We start from the raw sequence: 21,356 nt of genomic DNA on the forward strand, positions 1-21,356 counted from the left end.
TTATGATGATGTATTATTATTACTAGAACTAATGTTATGAGACTGAGAAAGTCAGCACTGGACTGGGGAAGTAAAACACTTGGAGGAGGTCTGGATTCTTCCTGACAACAGGGCAATGGACTAAATGACCCTGTGCTTTCAGGGATATTGCTTTTATGCTGTTCCATTAGATTAATATTTAAATGGGGCGTTAAAACATTGATGACACCTAAGAGCTTTACTGCCTGTGCATTATTGGGATGTAGGTCTCGCTCTGTCTGGAGTTCAGGATTGCCCACACACGTGGACCAAGGAGCCTGTGGTGTTTTACCACATTAGTGCACTTAACACCACCTCTGCGCACTCCCTGATGAAAAACACAGGAAGCGTTTTCAAACAAAAACGTTGTCTGACATCCCTCAAACTTCCAAAGGTGAGTGTGGGGCAGGTGAGGCCAGAGGAGCCTTGGAGGGAGCTGGAACCAGGTGAGAGACTCCCTGCTGTCCTTGACACTGGCTCAGCCTGTGAGGGTCACCCCTTGCCCACCCTCACTGACACCAGGCTGTCCCACAGAGCCCTCCCACAGCCCCAGCAGCAGGGGCAGCCTTGTGCCAGGTGCCACAACCTCTGCCTGGCATCCCCCAGGTGTCACAACCTCTCCCTGGCATCCCCAGCCCTCCCCACAGCCCCAGCAGGGCTAACCTTGTGCCAGGTGCCACAGCACCTCCCTGGCATCCCCCAGTGCCAGGAGGGCACAGGGAGCTCTGCTCCTGCTTTAGCCGTTCTCCCTGCTGGGTTCAGAGGGTGGCTGGGAAACCAAACCACTCCAAAGGAGCCTGTTGTAAATGACATTATTTGGAAGAGGCTTAAGAGCCATTTGCGGTTTCTAAGCTGTGATTCACGATCATCTGGGTCTGGTTTGTGATCTTTGAATGCTTTTGACTGGTGACTCTGTTGCAATTTCCCGGGGGCACTGGTGGAGCTTGTTGCTTCTTGCCACTCACAGAACTTCAAAACACTCAAGGCTCTGACAGAAGTAAATCCCAGCTCTCTTCTGAGGGCCCAGGCAGCTTTTTGCCATGCAGATGCCACCCTGGCTGGAGAGGAACTGCAGGCAGGAGCCTCAGTGTGTCCCACAGCCCCCTCCTATCCCATTTTCCATTTTGCTTGGTGGCTGCTGCATGCAGCATCTTATTGGGAAGAGCCCCCAGCTGCTGCTGCTGCTGTGCCCCTCCATGGACCCCATTCTGTCAGTGCTTCACTCACAGCAGGGAGAGGGCACTGATGGGCCAGCACTGGCACTGGGAAGCTCCAGCTCCCACCAAGCCATGCAGATCCCCTTTCCTGGTTCTGTAGGAAATATTCAGCCAAAGATCCCTGGTTCCTGCTTGGGGATTATGTATGGAGCGGTGAATTCAGCAAATTGTCTTTGCCTTTGTTGCCTCTCTTGGTTGCTGCGTGTGAGAAGAGGACAAGCCTCTGGCTCTGGGCTGGTCACAAGCACTCAGCCACCCCCATTCCTGAGAGGAGAGGCTGCAGCATGGAAGGGGAGCTCATGAAAAGATAAAAACACAGCACTACTGTCAGCAGAATAAAACCAAAACCCCACTGTTCAGGCACAACTGAGTCTATCAATAGTAACTGATGAGCATTGTTATTTTTTGGACACCTGCATTTAATTTATTTAAAATATTTAATCAGCCTTACCCTCAAAACCTTCAGCAGAGCAAACCCTTGGGCATATCAATGGCTGAAAGGAGCCTGTGACAGAGTGGGGGAGGCTTTTCACTTGAGGGACACCTTCTTAGGATGTGGGTCACGTTTCCACTTCTTAGAGAAGAAATTTGAATAAAAGATTTGGTGCTCCCCCCCGCCCCATCTCCGGAAGAAGAACAGCTGCTAAAGGCTGTTAATGTTAAAACCCTCAATTAGGAAGAACACTAAGGAACTACACAGGAAGCCAGAAAGCTGCTCTGTAGCTAAAATAACTTCTGCGAGGTGCTGTGATAACAGAGTGAGACCGGAGGGGAAATTGCCAGAGTGACAGAGCCTTCCTGCCCTCGAGGGTGGTCCCTGCTGGGGAAAGGCCAGGACCCTGCCAGGGAGGGGGAACATCCCAGTGTCCCATAACTGGGACTGCTCCTCTTGCAGAACCTCCTGGCACAGCAGGGTCAGGCTGCCAGGGGCAAATCCTGCAGAGAAGGCAAACGAAAGGGAACTTGAGCATCACATGCAAGTGCTCTGCTCTTTCCCACACATGCTGGGAAACTGGGTTGGTGTTTTTTTTATACAGGCATGGGAAAAGAGAGCGACTTCAGGGTGGTTTGCTCAGATCCTACAACTGGTGTTCAGGGGAAGCTGAGCTCTTCCAGGTGCAGAGAATGGGGCTGAGCAGGAGCAGGCTGGAAAGGAATTGGCTCCATCTGGGCCAAATTCTCATAGGAGGAGGAGGAGAGGACTTTCAGGAAGACAACCAATTTTTCTCCTTGGAAATAAAAAGCTTCTGGCATCACCTGCTGCTTATCTTGTTGCTGTGACATCTAGTTTCTACCCAGGACTAAAGAGCACAACCCTGACTCCAGTAGCAGCTTAATTGCTATTAATCCTGTTAATTGAATTTGGTTCTCCTGTGCCACTTCAGCACTGTGACTGAAGGATGGAAATTGAAAACAAGGAGACAGGGAAACAAGCTCAGCTGACCTAAGGCATGTGACTCCTCCTGGTACCATAAATATGTGCCCCCTCCATTTTTAGGGGGAGGCTGGAGGGTCTGGAGAGTCAGCAGTGGGATTGCTTTGGGAAGGGCATCAGGAAGAAGTGGATCCTGGCATAATTGGCTTTGAGGGATTTGCAGGCTGAATGTGAGTTCTTAAATTAAGTTGATTTTCAGGTAATAATGAGGCTTGGGGTAGTAGGGGACTAAGCACACTCTCAGGGATTGCCCTGCTTTTGTAGAGCTTTATTTGAAATCTGGTGTGTGGATTATGATAGTTTATTTGGTTTCAAAACCGAGTATTATTTGGGAGGGGTATCAGCAAAGCTGATTTTCTTTCTAGATGGTTCCTGTCCAGGCTGGACCTTTGTCAGATGGCTCAGAGGCACAAGTTTCATGTCAGAGCTGCCTCTGCATCTGCTCCTGGGCAGAGAGGAGTTTGCAGGGTGCCAGCTCTGTGGGCAGCCCTGTTGTGCTGGCTCTTGCAGGGGTTTCTGGGCTCACCAACAACACCCCCAGCAGGAGAGCCAGAGTGGGCTCTTGAAAAACACTTCATTCTTGCTTGGATTTGTTGTGTTCTGGTTAAGGGAAGGTTTTTGAGAAGGGCTGTTTTAGGCAATGAGTTCCATTCCCTCTTATTTGCGTGGATTTGCTCTCTAACTTGAACTTTGTTTTGTAAACTGGTTTAAGTATCTGTCCTAGTGAATCCTTGGGCCTTTCACTTCTCAAATATAAAGGAGGTTAATGTACTGTTGGTCAAGATCTTGGTGGCCAGTAAATGGAAAAGCAAATTTGGGCTTGAGAGGGGCTTGGCAAGTAGATTTCTTGTGGAGGGGAATTCCATCTTCCAGTGACTTTTATCAAAAAGAAGAGCAAGTATAAGTTTGAGAATATGCTAGAGAATCCATCTGTTACAAAGCTTCTTATGGTGAATGTTTAGAGTCTGCCGAGTCCCTGAGGGCCCAAAGTCCTGCTGAGCTTGGTGGCTTTGCTTCATATTTTGATTCTGGTCTGAGCCAAGCTGCAAAAGTTTCCTGGAGGAGTTCACAGGAGTTTTGAGAGGGTGTTGGATCCTTGTGGGGTCAAGGTAAGCCCCGTGACTGTTATTTAAGGTATTTTGGGTTTGTGGGCATGCCATGCAATTGCAATCCCCAAATGCACATCTGATCATGGTGTTTGAATAGGGTGGGGAGGTCTCCCTGCTCAGTTCCAGGGTGTTCCTGAGCAGTTTGGGCTCCTCTTCATGCCACAAAAAAGGTGGTGAGAGGTTCAGAGTGGAAGAGGTGATGTCAATGCTCAAGAAAGATACAAAATCCAGGGTTTTCAGTTGAGGAGGAAGACAAGGCACACTCAGAAATCATTTCTTGTGCCAAAGCACCCTCAGAAATTGTTTCTTGTCATATTTCATTGCTGGTGTCTGCCTTTTCCTTCTTTCCTTGGTGAACACTATCAGCATGTGGAGTCAGATCCCATGGTGTGTTGCAGGCTGTGGACAAGCAGTGGCTCATCCAGCAGAGCTCAGGGTCTGTCCCATACAGCCACTGGGGAAGGGCAAGAGCCTCATGGGCAGACAAGAATATAATAGATAGATAATAATAATGTGGAATATACTAGAACAGAATGCTTTTGGGGTGCGGCTTGCACGGGGGCTGTAGCTGCCGAGCTGGGAGGTTGCCTGGGGGCCCCGGAGGGAGGGATGGGACGGGGACAGGTGACAGCAGGTGGCACTGTGTGCTGTGACGCTGTCCCTGCTCCCTGGGGCACAGCTCTGCCTCCCCTCCCCGGGCCCGTGCTGGGGGTGCAGGTGTGGCACCCTCTGTGGAGGTGGGCAGAGCTCCCTTTCTAAGGTGCTGCTGCGGCTTGAGGTCTGTGCTTAGCAATTAATTCGAGGCATGTTCTGAATACCTGTTTAAAACAGTACATGTAGTGGTTCTGGATGCTAAGAAAAGCCTTCCCTCGGGATGGTGCTTCTATTCCAGATCCAGCAAGGCTTCTACCCCCGCTGCCTCTAATAACTGCAGTTAGAGAATTGCATTTCATCTGCCTGAAATTCTCCTGCCACTTCAGGAGATGCTGGGCTGATTTCAGCTCTTTCCAGTATTGATCTGGCGTTGCAGAGCTTTGTTTAAAGGTTGCCCCTCTCCATCCAAAGGGCTTTGGGATTCCTGCATCTTCACAGGGTTTAGTGAGCACTGTGGAACCTCGGGGTGAGTGGTAATGAGTAATTGTCAGCCTTTAGTGTGAGCCCCAGCCATTGGAAATGATGAGAAAAATGAGCCAGTGCTTCCCTGTGAGCCCTGCAATTGTGGCTTTGCCCTGCCACTGGGGCAGGAGTCCCACCCTGGGTCAGTGGTGTTGCAAAAGCAGAGAGGCTTTCACTCACATGCTCCGAGGAACCCTGGGGACAGAAATTGCTGCTGCAGTGAAAGGAGCAGGGAGCAGCACCCCAGCCCTGCCTGGCCCATCCCACGGTGTCACAGGAGCTCTCCTGCAGCTCAGGTCCCTTCTCCCCAGCCAGCAGTGACACTCCTGAGAAGGTTTAATAAATGCAGCCACCACTGATGGTGGCTCTGGTGTTCAACCCATGTGTGTACCCTGTTCTCCCTCTGCACAGCTTCCGTCTCAGGGCTGTTGGGATCAGGATGTTTCCTTCCCTGGATGCTGGGGGAGAGAGGACTGCTCATGGGCTCATGCCTTCAACAAATAAATAGTCATATCAGGTGATAAAACACTAATTTTTTTTTTTTTTTTGCTGGTTGCACCTCAGAGGTACAGGATGGACCTGGTGAATGTGGGTGCTGTGCCCTTTGTTGGCAGTGTTTGGGTGAGTCCTGACTGATGCAGAGGATGCTGAGGGGGAGCATCACTGCCAGTGACACATGTCCCACCCTGAGCGAGCTGCCACCACGCTGGTTGACACCTGCTGTCTTCCTGCAGTGTCCTAGCTGAAGGCCAGCTCCCTTTCCAGCTCTGTCTGTGCTCAGAGGTTTGTAGGGCTCCCTAAACCAAGCTTTAGGGAAATACAAGCTGAACTGGAGGAAATAAGGGCCATTTAAAGTGCAGAATGCAGGGATGTTCTGCCCCAGTTTTCAGCAGAAGGGAAGCACTGACAGGAGCTCATGCTGTGTTTTGGCTGTCTGTCTACCTGTGGTCACATCAAAGCTTGTCCCCTCACTCTGGAACTGTCCATGCTGAGCTCTGTCTCTTATTGCAAGATGTAGGACTCGTCATGGCTTATTAAAAACACTTGCAGTGTGTGTGTCCCTGGCTCTCAGCTGGCCCTGGTTGCTGTGTCAGTGGCCTCCTCTGTCTTGCTTGTCTCAGATAATTTTTCTTCCATGTCATTGACTCATGGTGAACAGAAAATGCTCCAAAAGCTGAATCATGGGGGGCATGGAGAAAACCAAAGTTGCTTGATTTAGGTGCTGTGATTCCTGCAGCTTTTCCTGTGTCTGAGGTGCACCTGTCCATCCCTCTGATGGGCCCAGCCTGGGGCTGGGAGTCAAGTGCAGACAGCCTTGGGAGAGGCTCTTAACTCTCTCCTTCTCATTGATGGGGAAACAGATAAAAATCAAGATGCTCACCTCCTTTGGAGGGCAGTGAGAGGATTAATTGGTTAATGTTTGTGAAGTGCTTTGAAGTTGAAATAGGGCAGATTGGTGCTAACCTGGATTGCAAAAGCTCTGATGTGTCATAAGGAAGTAAAGGCTGTGCTGAGAAGGCACTGGAAGCCTTAAAATCCCTGTCCTTCAGGTGTGAGGCATCTCACAGGCTGATCTGGTAAAAAGCAGGGATTAGGGACAATGGCAGTTGCAGCAAAGGCCTTGTCCTCCCCATTAGCCCTGGGCCAGCCCCTCTGACAGGATGTGGAGTGGTGGGGTATGGACCAGCTCTGCCCGGCCCTGGGACAGAGCTGTGTGGCAAAAAGAGCTGGCACATTTGGTGAGGAGTGAAATCTGGTTCCGGGTTCAGCACTGGGGAAACCAGAGCTGAGAGGGGTTGAGCAAGATGAGCTTCTCCCGGGGAGGAGCATGGGAACCTGCCACCCACAGCAAGAATGTGTTTGGTGACCCGGGCCTGGGGTGTGGGACTGCCCTGCTGGAGCTGTGCTCAGCTGGGTGTGTGTCCACCCACTGGGGTTGCTCAAGAGCCTGCAGGAGGAGGCCATGCTCACTTGGCTGCTCGTGGTGCCTGCTGAGGATTCCCAGGAGCAGTGGGATGGCCCAGGGGAGAGGGAACTTGCGTGGGGTGGCCAATGCTCTGGGTTTGGGGCAGAGCATTCCTGAGGTTTGTGTGTCAGCCCCCAAGGCAAGGCCTCTGCATTGTCCAGGTACTGCAGGGCATCCACAGTGGAAGGAGTCAAACCCCACTTTCCCTTTTCCAGAGCAAGGCTTTGTCCTGCAGCATAAGCAGTGACAGAACCCAGGAGCAGAGCTGGCTGTCACACCCAGCACTGTCCTGAATGCCACCACACTTGAAACTTTCTCTCTCTGAGGACAGATCCTGTGCAGGTGGGTCAGCATTCACCTGCCACCTCTTATGGACCCCATGGTCTACCTCCCATGGCACAAAGCTGCTGGGTGTAGAACTGTGCAAGTCATCCCATTTCTCTGCTCTCTGTGATCCTGAGCAAGCAGACCACCTCCACACTGCTCCTGGCTTGGTGCCACTCGTGATTCAGGGAGAAGTGGAGGTGGTGCTGGCCTTGGGGTGAGGAAGGTTGTGGAAGGTGGCAGCAAATGTGGAGGCAGAGTGAGCTGTGGGTGAGCCTGGCTGCAGACCAGCAGCAGGAGCTGTGCCTGGCATGGGTTGGTCACTTGTGTGCATCCACATCACTTTCAGCAAAGGCTCTTGGTAAAAGGGATTCCTCTTCTCCGTACCTCATGGCATTGGCTTTCCCAAGGTTTGGGGCCAGCGCATGCTGCTGGGATGGGTGAACTGAAAATCTGCAGTGGGCATTTGGAACAAAGCGAGGGGAGAGCACACGCAGAGCCACCTAGCCCCGTGGCACCTGGAGCTGAGCTTCAGCCCTGTGGGCAGCCCTACATGCCATCCTGCATGCCCTACATGCCACCCTGCATGCCCTGTGGGCAGCCAGACCCTCCTGCAGCACTTTGGCAAGCAGATCAAGGGGTTTGAGTGGGAGGGGATGAGCAGGGAGGAGCTGCCTGCAGGGGAGGACTGGGGGGCAAGGTGCAGCCTGGAGGAGGGTGCTGCAGGTGTCTTTCACTTTCATGGGCTCCTCCTGGGACTGTGAGCCAAGAGGCAGCACCTGGTGCTGCCAGGGAGCCTCCTGCTGTCCCTTCCTGCCTGCAGAGCAGGTGGCACCACTCTGCCTGTGGCATGGGAGTGCTTGGTGGTTACCCTGGTGGCTCTGCCCCATTCCTTTCCCCTGAGAAGGATCAAACTGCTGCAGCAGCCTTGGCATCCAAATGCCTTTGAGTGGGGAAGAGCCTGGGGACCTGTTTTACAAGGGTCAAACAGATGTAAATAGCTTTTCTACAAAGATTTCTGCTCCATTTCCCCCATCCCAAATGCTCTAACAGCCCCTGAGGAGGTTTCTCTTTGCTTTGGTTACTGTACCCCGCTGAGTACTCAGCCCACACAGCCAGTTTTGGGCTCTCCAAGGTTTCTTGAAGAAAGCAGCCAAATGTTTGTTTTGTGGACACCCTTTAATGCATATGGGTTTTCCAAGGAACAGCCAAAGGCAGGGGGGAGGGAGGAACCAAGAGGAACTCTTCATCTGGGTTGACTCATGCATCTTGCTTCAGCTGGGTTTATTATTCATCATGTACCCATTACTGCCTGGGGCCTGCTTAGCTCCATGCTCAAGAAAGGGATTTTTTTCTGCTTAAACCACATCACTGAAGTGCTGCTGAGCACTTGTTTGCTGATGCCATAAGTGCCTTCACTCCAAAGCTCTGGGACAAGGCAGGGGACCACGAACTTCTTCCTCCTTTTCTGTAGAAAAGGGTTTTGTTTCTGGGCAGCCCTACACCACCCAGCCTGAAGGAACTTTCCTTCCAGCAGGAAAGCTGTCATGCTGAGTTAAATGGCATGCAAATGTGATGTTTTCATTTGTGTGTTTTTGCAACAACAGCTGCAAGCAAAGGGTAACACAGGGAGGTTGAGTTTTGCCTGCAAGGCCTCTTGTCCTGAGCGCTGGTTGGGTGAAGGATGATTAAAGGCAAAGCTAATCTTGTTTGAAAATGAGGATTTCCCACTGAATGACAACTCTGCTGTCTAGTGCTGTTCTCTACTGTAATTGTGTTCATTTGTGTGGGCACTGGGTTCCCTGTGTAGCCCCCAGACCCACCTTCCCTGGAGATCCATGGTGCCAGGGCCAGCAGTGCTATCCAGGGAGATGCTGCCCTTAAGGCAGGCCCACTGTGCCTATTAGAGAAAATCACCAGAACCACTGCCTGGGCATTATTTGTGGTGTTGGGAGCTCCTGTGGAAGCAAAATCCAGTGATGATGTGCTAGTCCTGGGAGAAAAGAACCCTCAGAGAGGGCTCTTGGGGAAAAAGGATTTAAGGTCTCCAGGGAAGCAGTGACACCTGACCTGCTGTTGTGGAGCTCAACTATTAGAATTACACTTTTTGGCCTGGGAATTCCTATCATACTGAAAGCTTATTGTTACAGAAACTATGGTGAATGAAGAGGGATGGAACTCTCAGCTGCAGCTGGGTGACATGGCAGCACATTGTGAGCTCTCCCAAACCTTGAGCTGTTATCATGGAGTCCAGCAGATGAGTGTGAAAAGATGATGGGGACAGTGAACTCAATCCCAACTTCAGCTCCAGACAGAGAAAAGAGCACCTTACCTTAAAAACTGGCTTGTTTGGTGGCCACTGGCAAATCTCTCATTTTTCTGTATTCCAGCTGATACAAACCAGACACTGCTCCAGGTCAGCCTCTTCAGGCTATGAGAAAATTGGTTCAGTTGGTGTAAAACCTCTGGGAATTGATGGCCAGATATCCAAATGCCACATCTTTGCATGCCCTGATGGAAGGGCAGCACCAGGGGCTCTGGGTGCAGTCTGGTGGAAGCTGAGCAGGCAGCACCTCCCCAGCCAGGTTTGTAAGGGTGGCTTAATTCCCAAGGTAAGTCCTAAACCAGAAGGCAGACAGAGATAAAACCATGCTTTGGGGGGTGTGAGATCCTGGGCTAGGACAGAGCAGCCTGCTGATAAAAGGACAAGTTTGTGGCAAGAAAACAAATTCTTGTTTTCCTGCCACAAAAATTCTCATCCCTTGCTTGCTGAGTGTGTTCTCTTGTCTGCAACACAAATGACCCAGTTTGAATGGACTACTTAAACCTTTGAGCTATGCTGATGAAACACTCAAAAATACAAAGTCTTAAACCATGAAATGCATCTTTTCATTTAGTTTCATTTAATTTGTGGAGAGCTGGGGTTAAAAGTGAAAAATGAAACTCATGATAGAGAAGCCAAGTTCGTGAATGTCCTGAAGTTATTCAAGCACCTTGAGAGTTCTTTATCCAGGGCAGGGGCAAGATGTTCCCACATCCCTTTGTTCTTGTCGGTTTTTTGTGCTTTTGAGAGCTGTCTTTAGTGTTAGTTTATTAATCCCGTTTGGTGCAGTGGTGCCACGGGAGCCACAGCCGCTGGCGTGAGGAGCTCTCAGTCTAATTTGAAACAAGATGTAACAAGGGAGCACAACCCAGAGTGGGAGGCACAGGGTGTAATGAGATCCCAGGTTTGATAACCTCTGTGTTGCTCAACATGATGTGCTTTGGCACTTTGTTTGCAAACTTGAGCCCCTTTTCTAAGTTTTGGGGAAACACATCAACCCGAAAATCAGGATCTATATGTGGAGAATAAGTGTTGGTTCCAGCTGTGTCTGAACTATTGATTTTAACTTCTAAAGCATTATCACAAGTAATTGATGAGGCAGTAATGTTGGAGATGGATTAGCCCAGAAGAATGTTGTTTTTTTTCCTTTTTTTTTTTTTTTTTACACAAGGAGTTCAGTGGTGCTGCCTGAGGAGAAAAGTTACAAAAAGAAAAGAAGTTCAGAGGGTGCTGGTGCTGTTGAAGCAGTAACACCACATGATACAAAACTGAGTAAGAGCAGCCAAAGTAGGGAACTACAGCTCGGGGTAAATTTAAAGGTGAGGAGGGCAATGCACTGGTTTTAATGGGAACATGGGGAGTTATTAAAGGAAGGATGAGGGACCAGCATGGATGGAGCTCATCAGCTGCCTTTAAAATGTAGGATGTGGGAAAACTGGGGGAAATGTGCTGGCATCTATCCCAGGCTGTTCTGATTTATTTTTAAATGAGGAATCTATCATTATGAGATGTAAAGACATACAGCAGCTGTTCTCTGGGCAGGGATGTGAAAGTCCTTGGACATCCTGGGAGCCAAGTGAAAGTGAATCTTCCCTCTCTCGCTCCCTGTTCCTCCAGAGTAAAAGCTGACCAGCCCCTCCCTGCCAAAAGTGAAGCGCCAAGTGTTTCCCCTTGATTTATTCCTTTTATGATGAGCTTCCCTCTGTCCTTGCAGCATAATCTGGTTCAAAATGTCTGCAATTACCCTGGTGCTGGGGCTTTGGCATTGGGATTTGGTGACTCATGTAGTTCCCGAGCCCAAGGCAGCCTGCAAGCCAAAGGACCTTGTTAGCCTGGCCTGTGTTAATCTGGGAGCAGGGCTGGCTTTGGGAGCTGGGCTCCTCTGTTGCATGAGATTCTTTGAGCTTCTTCAACTCACAAAGCTCTAAAGGTAGGAGTGAAACTGCAGGAGGAGGAGGAGGAAAGGATCCTTTGTTAGAAGAACTGGGCTTTGGGGTCAGATCTGAGTATTTCTTCCCAATCTTGGTGCAAGGATGAAGCTGGAGCTCAGAAAAAAAAGCAAAGTTGTGGTTGTTGGCTGGCTACAGAGAGAAGGGGCTTTGTGGGGAGGAGAGACCATTGCTGGCTCTGCTTTGGCTCCCAGGTGCTCCTCCATCAGCAGCTCCTGTGCATGTCAGGGTTCAGCTCTCCCAGGCACCAGAAAAAGGGATTATTTCCACCACACATAAAAAGATTGCAGAGTTTGGCATCTGCTTTGAGGTTCCCGCTGCCAGGCTTAGCAAAGAGGCTTAGGAGTGCTCAAACCAGAGAAATAAATCTGCTGCACCTCTTATCAAAAATAATGGATAGTAGGCTTCAAAGGAAGAGGAAGAGTCTTTGTTTTGTAGCCTACTTAAGTGTCCGGGCTGATCCTCACCCTTTGCACCGGTGTAAGAGTCAGTGTGGAAAGCAAACAGAGCTGCTATGTCTAGGAATAGCCTCGGTGAGTGGGTGGGACACCTCAGGGCTGGGGAGGCTCTTCAGAGAGGGAAGGAAGGCTGCCTCCACCTGGGCTGGCCGGGATTGCACACACTGCCCGAGGGGGATTTTTATGGAGCAATCGTGGTCATTAGCAAGCACGAGTTTTTCCACGTACCAAACATTGTCGAGGGCAGTAACTCAGCCCCGTGCTTGTTGTTGTAGTGAGTGTTGGGCAGGAGCGTCCTGGGAATTTGTCGCATCCCGAGTGGGGGGAGCCCATCAAAGTGTCCTCGGGCTGCTGATGTTGGCTTGCCACCCTGAAACAAAGGGCTGATGAAATAGTGTTAGCCAAGCTGGTCGCTAATGAGGGCAAAAGAACATCTGGAGTCAGGTTTTGTTTATAGCTCTTTGTTTTGTCATTGTCAGGGAGACAGAGGAGGAAGTGTCACTCATAGTATAAATCATGACATCCAAACAAAGGGCTGACATCTGGGTGTGATTTTGGATTTCATGTCCTTGGAATCTCCTGAGCTTTAAAGCCCAAAATTTTAGCCTAAGATGTTGGCAATCCACCCTGTGTTCAAAAGATTAATGTCACTTCAGGACAGGGACAAAGAGGAAGTCTAGAACTCCAGACCAGAGCTGGCATGTGCCTGAAAATGCTCACTTCAACTCTGGGAGCCAGCCCCAGCTTGGAATAACTTGGAATAACCCAGTACCTGGGTCCATGGTTGGCTGTGGATGTTGAGGGGAACAAACAGGGCAAGCACAAAGTAAATCCTCCTGTGATAAAGTTTTGTGTGGTTCAGAGACTTGTCAGCCAGAGGCTGCATCTCCATCATCATGTTTAATAGCCACTGCTGGACCTGGCCATGAATTTGTTTAATTGACTTTTGACTCTCTTGAGATGTTTGGCACCCACAACATCCTGGGGTGATGAGTTCCACAGTGCAATTACATCTTGTGGGGAGGGGAAAAAAACCAAAACCCTTCGCTTTGTTTGTTTAAAGCTACTGTATGATAATTTATTTAGTACCCATTAATTCTAGTGCTGTGAGTAATCCTGAACAGCAGCTACTCTTATTTTCTGTGGGTTCCTCCTGATTTTGTGGACTGTCATGGGCATATTCCCTCTATAGCCTGTTTTCCACCATGGGAGTTGCTGTGAGTTTAGACAAAAGCCCTTCCTATTTCTGCTCCTTTCTGTGTCCAGGAGAGGTGTTCCCTGTGCCCTTTTTACCTCTCTAAATCCCTGTTATGATGATGAGGAAGGCCACTGTGCAGCTGGGCAGGCCCAGCAATCATAAGGCAGCATGACAGAAGAAATTTGTTTTATCCTTTCCACGTTTCCTAACAGTTCCTATCAGGTGCTAAACCTTCCTGATTGCTCCTCTGGCAATGATGTGACATTTATTTGTGACCTTAGCCACAGAACTCCTTAATACACCCCTGACAGTGATGGTTACTGTGGAGCTGTAATGTGCAGGTAGAGCACAGCAAGCTTTCCTCCTCTCTCCATTTTTCAACACTGAAATTTTTCTGCTGCTTTCTTGTCCAGCCACTGAGTGACTTGTGGTTTTCTCTCAGTTGACTTGAAGCTTTGAACTCTCTTGAATCATTCAATTTGTCCCTTTGCTAATTGCCTTTTCATGGTCATTCACAAAAAGCTGAGCTGCAGAGATGACTGTCAGGTCTCACCTCCACTGGGAGTGCTGACCTCTTATTATTGCTTCCATTTTTAACTCAAAGAAACTCTTCCTTCACTTGGCACCTTACTTTCTTGTAACTGGTTCATTAGAAGGAGAAGTTCATGGTGTCAAGCAGTGCCCACCTGCCCACACTTCAGAGGACTCAGATGGAGAATGAGGCAGGACTTGTCTCCCAGAAATCTGTGATGAGTCCTCCCCAGTCTGTCACTCCTCTCTGTGCTTTGTTACGCTGTTTTTATGAGCTTTCCTCCCTTTCCCCAAAGTGCTCTATGGACAGAGCTGGGTGATTGCACATTTGAGCACCTTCAGCGCTGCTGAGAGGGGGATTTAATCCCTGACTGTGGCTGTGTGTTATCAGGATTTATCTGCTTATTGTGAATAAGTTAATTTAGCTTTTCTACTCTGCTGTTATCTTCCTTGGAGGCTCCCTTAGCCCTGTGATCAAGGACTCTTCAATGTGCTTTGTTATTACTGCTGTGGCTTGGAAAATTCTTCTAAGTCTTTGGAGTATTTTGGCACAGTTGTAACTTTAGATTTTAGTCTTGGTTTTTACATTTTTGCTATTTGGACAGTGCTTCTCCTTAGTCTCATTTTACTGTTAATTGTCTCACTTAAAGCACACTAGCATTTATTCTGATTTTTTTTTTCCCTTAAGCAATGCACGTTTACTCTAATGACTTCTTCAAATGGTCTTCCCACCTCCTGGGTGTGTTTTTCCTTAAGGGCTTTTCCTTTTTAATTTTCTTTGAACAAGTGCCTGTGTGTTTAGGCAGTACCCTCTCCAAGCTAAGTCACAGCAGCAGGTTTTCAAGGCTGCCCTCAAGATTTGTCAGTTTTAAGGTGCAAAGAGCCCTTGGCCATACACTTGAAATCAAATCCGCTGGTTCCTGGGTGCTGCTCAGGATGTGCTGGAGAGGCTCTTGTGTCAGAGGTCATAAATTACTGCTGGAGGGAGCAGTAACTTTCCATTTTCAATGTAAACATGTTCCCTCCTGTCAGTGATCCCATCTGTACAGGGACATCTCCTGTTTGTGTTTGTCTCTGCTCATATCCATCACAGCCTCGCTCGTCTCCCTTAAGGTTTTGCTGTTGTTGGGCTGTTCTGGGTGGGTGGAGGATGGAATAGCTCCAACACTATAATGTCTGGGCATGGGACTGCAATCCTAACAGCATCAACTATTTGTTGATACAGTTATGTTGGTTGAGCTCTTTGATGAGCTCTCTTTGATGCTCAGCTCCTCCACCTGCACAGCCCACTCTCATTCCTGTTTGGTTTGTACCCACTCATTACCATGTTCTGCTGCTTATCTTGCCCCCACCAGGTTTCCAAGGTGCTGGTTATGTTAATAGCCCCATCTGAAACCAGGGCACTGCTGTTCACTCCCCTGCCCTTTTACACTTGTCTGGGTAGAAATGCACACCTGGTGTCCTGTGCTGTTCCCTCTCTGCAGCCCTGACAGGGCTGTCAGCTGGGCCTGCTGTTTTCCCCTGACTGTTTTTGGCTTCTCTCCTATCCTTTTCTTCAAGGATACTAAATTTTCATGACTTCTCCACTGGAGACTGCATTTTCCCAAGCCACATGACTTGTCAAATAGCTGGCATCCCCACAATATTTAGTTTAAAATGTGCCAGTAGCCTTGGTCTGTTTTCATTTGGATTTAATATTTGTATCTTTACTGTGCAGGCCCTACCTATTCAAGCCTGTCCTCAGGGTACTACACTCTACACCTTGGGGTGACCCTGGATTTCATTAAATGGCACTTGGGGAAGCATTTCTGAGCATTTTATTGAGTTGGTCTTGGCCTGAAGCTGAATCTTGCCTTGAGGATTGTTCTCTCCATCCTGCTTTGGTGGTGACCTATATAGACCTCTCCAGGAGTTGTTCCCCAGCTCAGAGAAGTGAGAGATGAGAGATCACCACATCAGCATTCAGCACACAACTGATGTTTTGGTCCTCAGTTGTCTGTCCCTATTGCAATGAGTAGGATGTTTAAAAAAGGCCTTTGGATGTCTGCTAAATGGGGAAAGTTTGAGTAAATTACTCCCTTGGACAGCGCCATAACCATGTATAAATACTTAGACTTGTTTCTTCTTATACAGTTTTTGCATTTTGATGGGTCTGTTGCATTTTGAGAGATCCCACAAATCTCCAATGAGAAGCTGCAGGGGTCTCTTCATCCCTGAGCAGGACTGAACTGTTTGTGCCATTGCTCAGTGCAAGGTGAATTCATGTCCTGTTACTTAGGGATTCAAAATCCTCTCCATTACATTCTTAACACAAATTCATGATCCCTTGTGTAGAATGTGCTGTCATTGCTGGGTAATTCCACTAAATCACATAGTCTAAGCATCCCACACATAGCTGAAACATAGCCCCATGGAACGAAAATGTTTATTTTTGTGTATGTCTGGGATATTGCAGTGATTTGCAGTTGCTGTTGCAGTGATTTGCATCATTTAAGTGAGGTATTTTAGGTTTATGTGAAATGTGGAATATAGAAAACCTCAAGAATGAAGCAAAGCATCTTATTTTGCCTGAAAAATAATTAAACTCCCTTCAAGTCTTTGGGTTTTTCTGGTAATTTTTTTTTTTCCTGGAACTGATAATGATCAGGAAGTGAATCTTAACACCACTATAACCATGGTGCTGTGTATACATGTTTGCTTACGAGAAATTATTAGAACAGAGGTTGCCCAGGCTTTTTAGTGAGTATGAGGGACTTATTGTTTGTTTGTTATTCATTAAATCTCCAGCCTGAAGATATGCTAATTATCTTAGGTGTCAGTCTAATCTGCGAGAGGGCATCTTCAAAAGCATGTGAGAAAAGGGCACATGCATATGGTAATTTTTGGTTCATTATTTGATGCAATACCTTGAAAACAAATAATAAATCCATTTAACTCCTTGCTTTTGTAAACCTGGTGATGAGCATTGCACTTAGGGTGGGTTTTAAAGCTGCAGCCAGAGGTTCTTTAGAATTAGTTCTTGTTTTGCTCAGAGCAGTGATTTTTTTTTTTTCTTTTTCTTTCCTTTTTGAACCTCCTCTTTCAGCTTGTTGATTTCTTTGGTGCTGCCCAGGGAAGCTGCAATTCCTTAAAAGATAACCAAACCAAAACCCAACCAAACTTCAGTAACTGTATTATTACACAGCTGATGGAAACTGCTTTTCTTTGTCGCTGCTCACCAACCATGGAACTGCTGTCCAGACATTCCCAGGCTCAGTTTTGGAGCAGAAAGCCACTGGATAAAATGGTCTTGGCACAGCATTCAGGCTAGACTGAAAATCTGTGGGTGCCCTGGGCAGACCCAGGCACCGTTAAATGGTCACCCCTTGTTTCCCGCCTGGCATCACCTCTGGATCCTGTTATTCCTCTGCCAGATGGAGGAGCCCATTAGCTGTGATAGGCCAATCAAAGAGCTCTAATTGATCTAGTGATGTGGTTACTGGTGATGACAAGGAGATGAACTTGATGACCCGGGAGGTCCTTTCCACTTTTGTGCTCTGTGGAGGCTAATGCCAGAGTGAATCACAGATATTTCTGTCCTGCATCTTTGGAACCAGGCTCCATGGCATCTCCAGCTGTGCTTGGCAAGGCTAAGTGTGTTCCCTAAAATCAGCACTCCAGCCAACAGCACATGGACAAAACATGTCCACGATGGATACAAGACAAAAATAGCATTTGGGCCCTGAGTGTTGTTTGCTGTGTCTAATCCTGAGCCAGTGACAGGAGAACAGACCTGGACAGGCAATAACTGAGCCAAGGATGAACCTCTGCACTGAAGGTGGGACAGGCAGCAGCAGGGATGAAGTGAATGTGCAACAGGTTTAGAAAAGAAAAGGGGTCTGCAAGTACAGGAGACCTACCTTGCTACAAGCAAGGACTGGAGGAAGTGAGGTGGAATTCCTGTTCCCATCCTCAGGGCTGTCTGTCACTACATCAGTGCTGCAAAGGGGAGGTCTCTCTTTATTTATTTTTTTAAATTTTTGTTTTGTTCATGCTGTATGTGGAGTGTGCTCCCATTTGTACAGATGTGTTCCTGTGCAACAGCTGGTGTGCAGCATCCTCAGCTCCCTAAAAAGCTACAAATACAAGCTTTATGCAAATTTCCTCAATCCTATTCAGAAGGCTCTGTTCCTGCAGCTGAAATGTTGCATTGTGGTTTATTTTCAGTTGGGAAACAAAGGCTAAATGCAATCCATCCCTGAAAGGGATCACAGACTGGCAGATTGCAATGGTCTGCCAGGAAAGACTATTTTGTGGTCCTTGTAGCACTTATGGACAAACACCTGGAACATGTTCAGCCAAAACATTAGATGCTTTGGGACAAATTGATCAAAATGAGCTGAGCACCTCTGCTGCCTATTTGAAATTTTATTGGTTTGACCAGTCTGCCAGGCACTACCTGGTGATGAAAAGAGCTGGACCATGATCTGGATGTTCCTTAAAAAAATTGAAATAGCACCAATTCAGGTCTTTCCTTGTTTCAGCTCTAGGATGCTGTTGCCTACCATGTGCCTCTCCTGGCAGCCAATTTCCAAATCACTCAGTGCTGGTGGACATGTTGATTCTCACTGGTCATCAATTATTTGTTAGCTGATCTCCACCATTATCCTGGTGATTCAGCTGCAATGGAAAATGGGATGTGTATTGGGCTGGATATGGGTGCTCAGGCTGCTGTGCTGTGGGAAATGGTTTTTAAATGGAAGCCAAAAGCCCCAGGTAGCTAAATGTACCAAGGTAACCCCTGGGACTTCCCAGGGTGAGCACATTCCTGCTGCAGGGATGAGCTCTGTGTCACGAGTGTCACGTTTGTGTGCAGGGGGAGCTGTCCTGGCTGGAATCTGTCGTGGTGTCCTTGTGCTGCTGCCAGAAAGGGCCTGGCCAACACTCCCTCGTGAGCACAGGGATTATTAGCTCAGTGGTGAGTGTACCAGCTGAAAATCAGTACAAACCTGCAGGGGCTGGGTGGCTGCAGACACGTCCTCTGGGGTGTTTGACTGCAGCACAGGGGAGCAGATTCCAGGTTCATGTTTGCATGAAATTTGGGTTTTTGTGTGTGAGTGAGGGCTGAATGGAGGTGCTTTAAGTGCATTAGACCTCAAGTGACTCCCCAAAATACTGATGCATTTCTGGTGATTTCTCTCTGCAGCATCAAGGGCTGTGCCATTATCTTTGATAAGGCTGAACTGCTCCTTCAGCAGCCAGAGTGATGCTACTGAATGTACTGATGCTGTTTGGAAAAATGCCACCCATCCACAAAATGTGTGTTTAAAGCTTTTTACATCTTCTGTATAAAAGGAACAACTGTCCTGTTTCCCAGGTACTGCTGCATCACCAGCACACTGGAAAAAGGTTGTACAGTGACTGAAAAGTGATAATTCTGGATGCCTTTAACAGATTCTGCAGCTTTCAAATTAAAAATAGTGTGTTTGGATCAAATGCAAATATTTATTAGTTCTATGCTCTCCCCTAAATTTGGGGGATATGGAAGGAGGCACAGGTCATCATAGAATGGTTTGGAATGGAAAGGACCTTGAATAGAATCCAGTTCCACCCTCTGCCATGGGCAGGGGCTCTTGCCACTCTCCCAGGTTGCTCCAAGCCCCTTCTAACCTGGCTTGGACACTGCCAGGGATGGGGCAGCCACAGCTACTCTGGGCAACCTGTGCCAGGGTCTTGCCACTCTTATAGCAAAGTTTCTTCCCAATATCTGACCAAAACCTACCCTATTTCAGTGTAAAGCCATTCCTCCTTTGTCCCATCACTGCACTGTCCTAAGCTGTTGTAAAAAGTCTCTCTCCAGCTTTCTTATAGTCCTGCTTTAGGTACTGGAAAATCTAATCTATGGAAAATCCATACTTGTCAACTTTCAGTTGCTGTTGCCTTTTTTTATTTTTCCTGTGCAAAAAGTTGATAGTTTTCTTTGGAAACTCTCCCTTTTGGCTGGCAGCTCCAGTCACAATCCACGGCAGCAGATGCCTCAATGACACTGTGGTTTTCTATCGTGTCCTGAAATGCCTCCTTCTCAGTTACCTTCTACAGGGCAAGGGGATTTGGGATCTCATCTTGCTGTGGGCTCTCCTGAAGGAGCACCTGGAGCTTTGGGGGCTGCCATGGGCGGCTCAGGGCCCGGCCATGGGCTGGCTGTGGCATGGGGCAGAGATCAGAGTTTCACAGCGCAATTAGGAGAGTGGGGCGTGGTGATACTTGAATCTGAGAGCAACCACCACCCACACGGGGCATGTTTTTGGCCTCCTGCTGTCACTGCAGCCATGGGTGCTGGCACTTAGGCCACCACACCCCTTTGGCCAATTCTGGCACTATGGAGCCTTTGCTGCTGATAAAACATAAATAATAATTTTGCAGAGGGGAAAAAACACTGTGTTCTTGTGGCTTGTTGTTTAGGTGGGGTGGGTGGGAGTGAGGGTTGTTGGGGGCATGGAAGGGCTCAGCCCTCACTGGGGCAGCACTTAGAGGGTCCAGTGGCTGCACAGGGTGGGGCAGAGCTACACAAGTGCAATCCTCAGTGCTCTCCCCTCACTGTCCACAGGAAAATCTCAGGACAGATTTTTCTTCCTCTGTTGAAATTCTGCTGTTTCAGTAGCCTAGTGACAGTCATTGTCTTTCATTTCCATGTGTGAGTTGAATCCAGAGTCAGAAAAATTTCTGCTTTGTTCCCAAACAATAGGGCTGTGTTGTTTTGCATGATGGCTCTGGCTTTTCAGCCGGTGTGCTGTGCTGTGCTCTTTGCTGTGGTCCCGCCTGGTGCTCAGCAGAGGCTGGAGAATACCCACAGTGAACAGTTGTGCAATGCTCCACACGGAGCAAAACTCCTTTCTAACCCCTGCAGGCGATCAGTTTACACCCTGAATGATGAGATTTTGATTACCCTTATCTAAGCTACAAATACTGCAAGGGAGGTGAAATCAGCTGGCTCTGGGCAGGACTGTCCCAGCACAGATCTTGGTGGCCTTGGAGGCTCCAAGTGCTGGGCAGCTCCAGGGGATGTCGTGGTGCTTTGCCATGGGAAGTCCTTTCAGTGTGCAGATGTTGCTTGCTGAGGCCTTGTAGATCAAACCCCAGCTCCTGCCATCCCCAGCCTCCAATTTTCAATGAGCCAAACCCGCCCAGGAGTGTGTTGACAGCAGGAATGGCAGCTGCTTCCTCAGAGTCGGCGGGGAGAGCCTGCTGCCTCAATGCTGGATCTCCCTCTGAAAGCAGACACAGTTCCAGCATCCCCAGCCCCACATGGCAGCAGTTGCAGCTCAGGCAGCAGCTCTGCTCTCCCAGCAAGAGCAGTTTCCCAGGGCAGCTTTATTCTTCTGTGAACAAAAGCTGTTGAGCTGCAGGGAAGCTCCTGGCTGGAAGGTGGGTCCTTTCCACAGCCAGGCTGAGACTGAGGGGTGGAACGAGACTGGATTGTGTGCTGAACACTCAGATGCATCTCTCCTCTGGGTTCCTCTGTCTTCTATTTCTCATCTAGAAGAAAAGTACATTTAAAAAAATTCAATCCAACTTTAAGCCAGAGCTGCTTGTACTCCTCAGGCTGATTGGAGGGAAGGAGAACTGATAAGTTAATCAGTTTTCAAGGTCAGGAGAGATCAATAGGACCAGTCAGTCTGGTGTGCTGTGCAAATCAGACCCCAGACACAGCAGTGGTTCCTGGAGCAGGCCTG

The 21,356-nt window shown here is 48.5% G+C and overlaps 1 protein-coding gene and 2 long non-coding RNA genes across 4 annotated transcripts in view; all 3 read left to right on the plus strand.

Moving 5' to 3' along the window:
- The window catches only part of LOC135453652 (serine protease inhibitor Kazal-type 5-like), a 104,147-nt gene that overhangs the window by 60,904 nt on the left and 21,887 nt on the right, over positions 1-21,356 (plus strand). The gene's annotated exons all lie outside the window — the stretch shown is intronic.
- LOC135453654 (uncharacterized) lies at positions 2,712-19,470 on the plus strand. Of its 2 annotated transcripts, XR_010441917.1 has the most exons (4): positions 2,712-2,840; positions 3,633-3,779; positions 18,500-18,601; positions 18,830-19,470. It is a non-coding gene; the product is annotated as an uncharacterized LOC135453654 (long non-coding RNA). The 2 variants fall into 2 exon arrangements; XR_010441918.1 differs by lacking the exon at positions 3,633-3,779.
- LOC135453655 (uncharacterized) lies at positions 9,602-17,482 on the plus strand. The gene is made up of 3 exons (XR_010441919.1): positions 9,602-9,797; positions 10,680-10,827; positions 16,730-17,482. It is a non-coding gene; the product is annotated as an uncharacterized LOC135453655 (long non-coding RNA).

Source organism: Zonotrichia leucophrys, chromosome 13 (genome assembly GCF_028769735.1).
Source record: "Zonotrichia leucophrys gambelii isolate GWCS_2022_RI chromosome 13, RI_Zleu_2.0, whole genome shotgun sequence".
Taxonomy (NCBI): Eukaryota; Metazoa; Chordata; class Aves; order Passeriformes; family Passerellidae; genus Zonotrichia; species Zonotrichia leucophrys.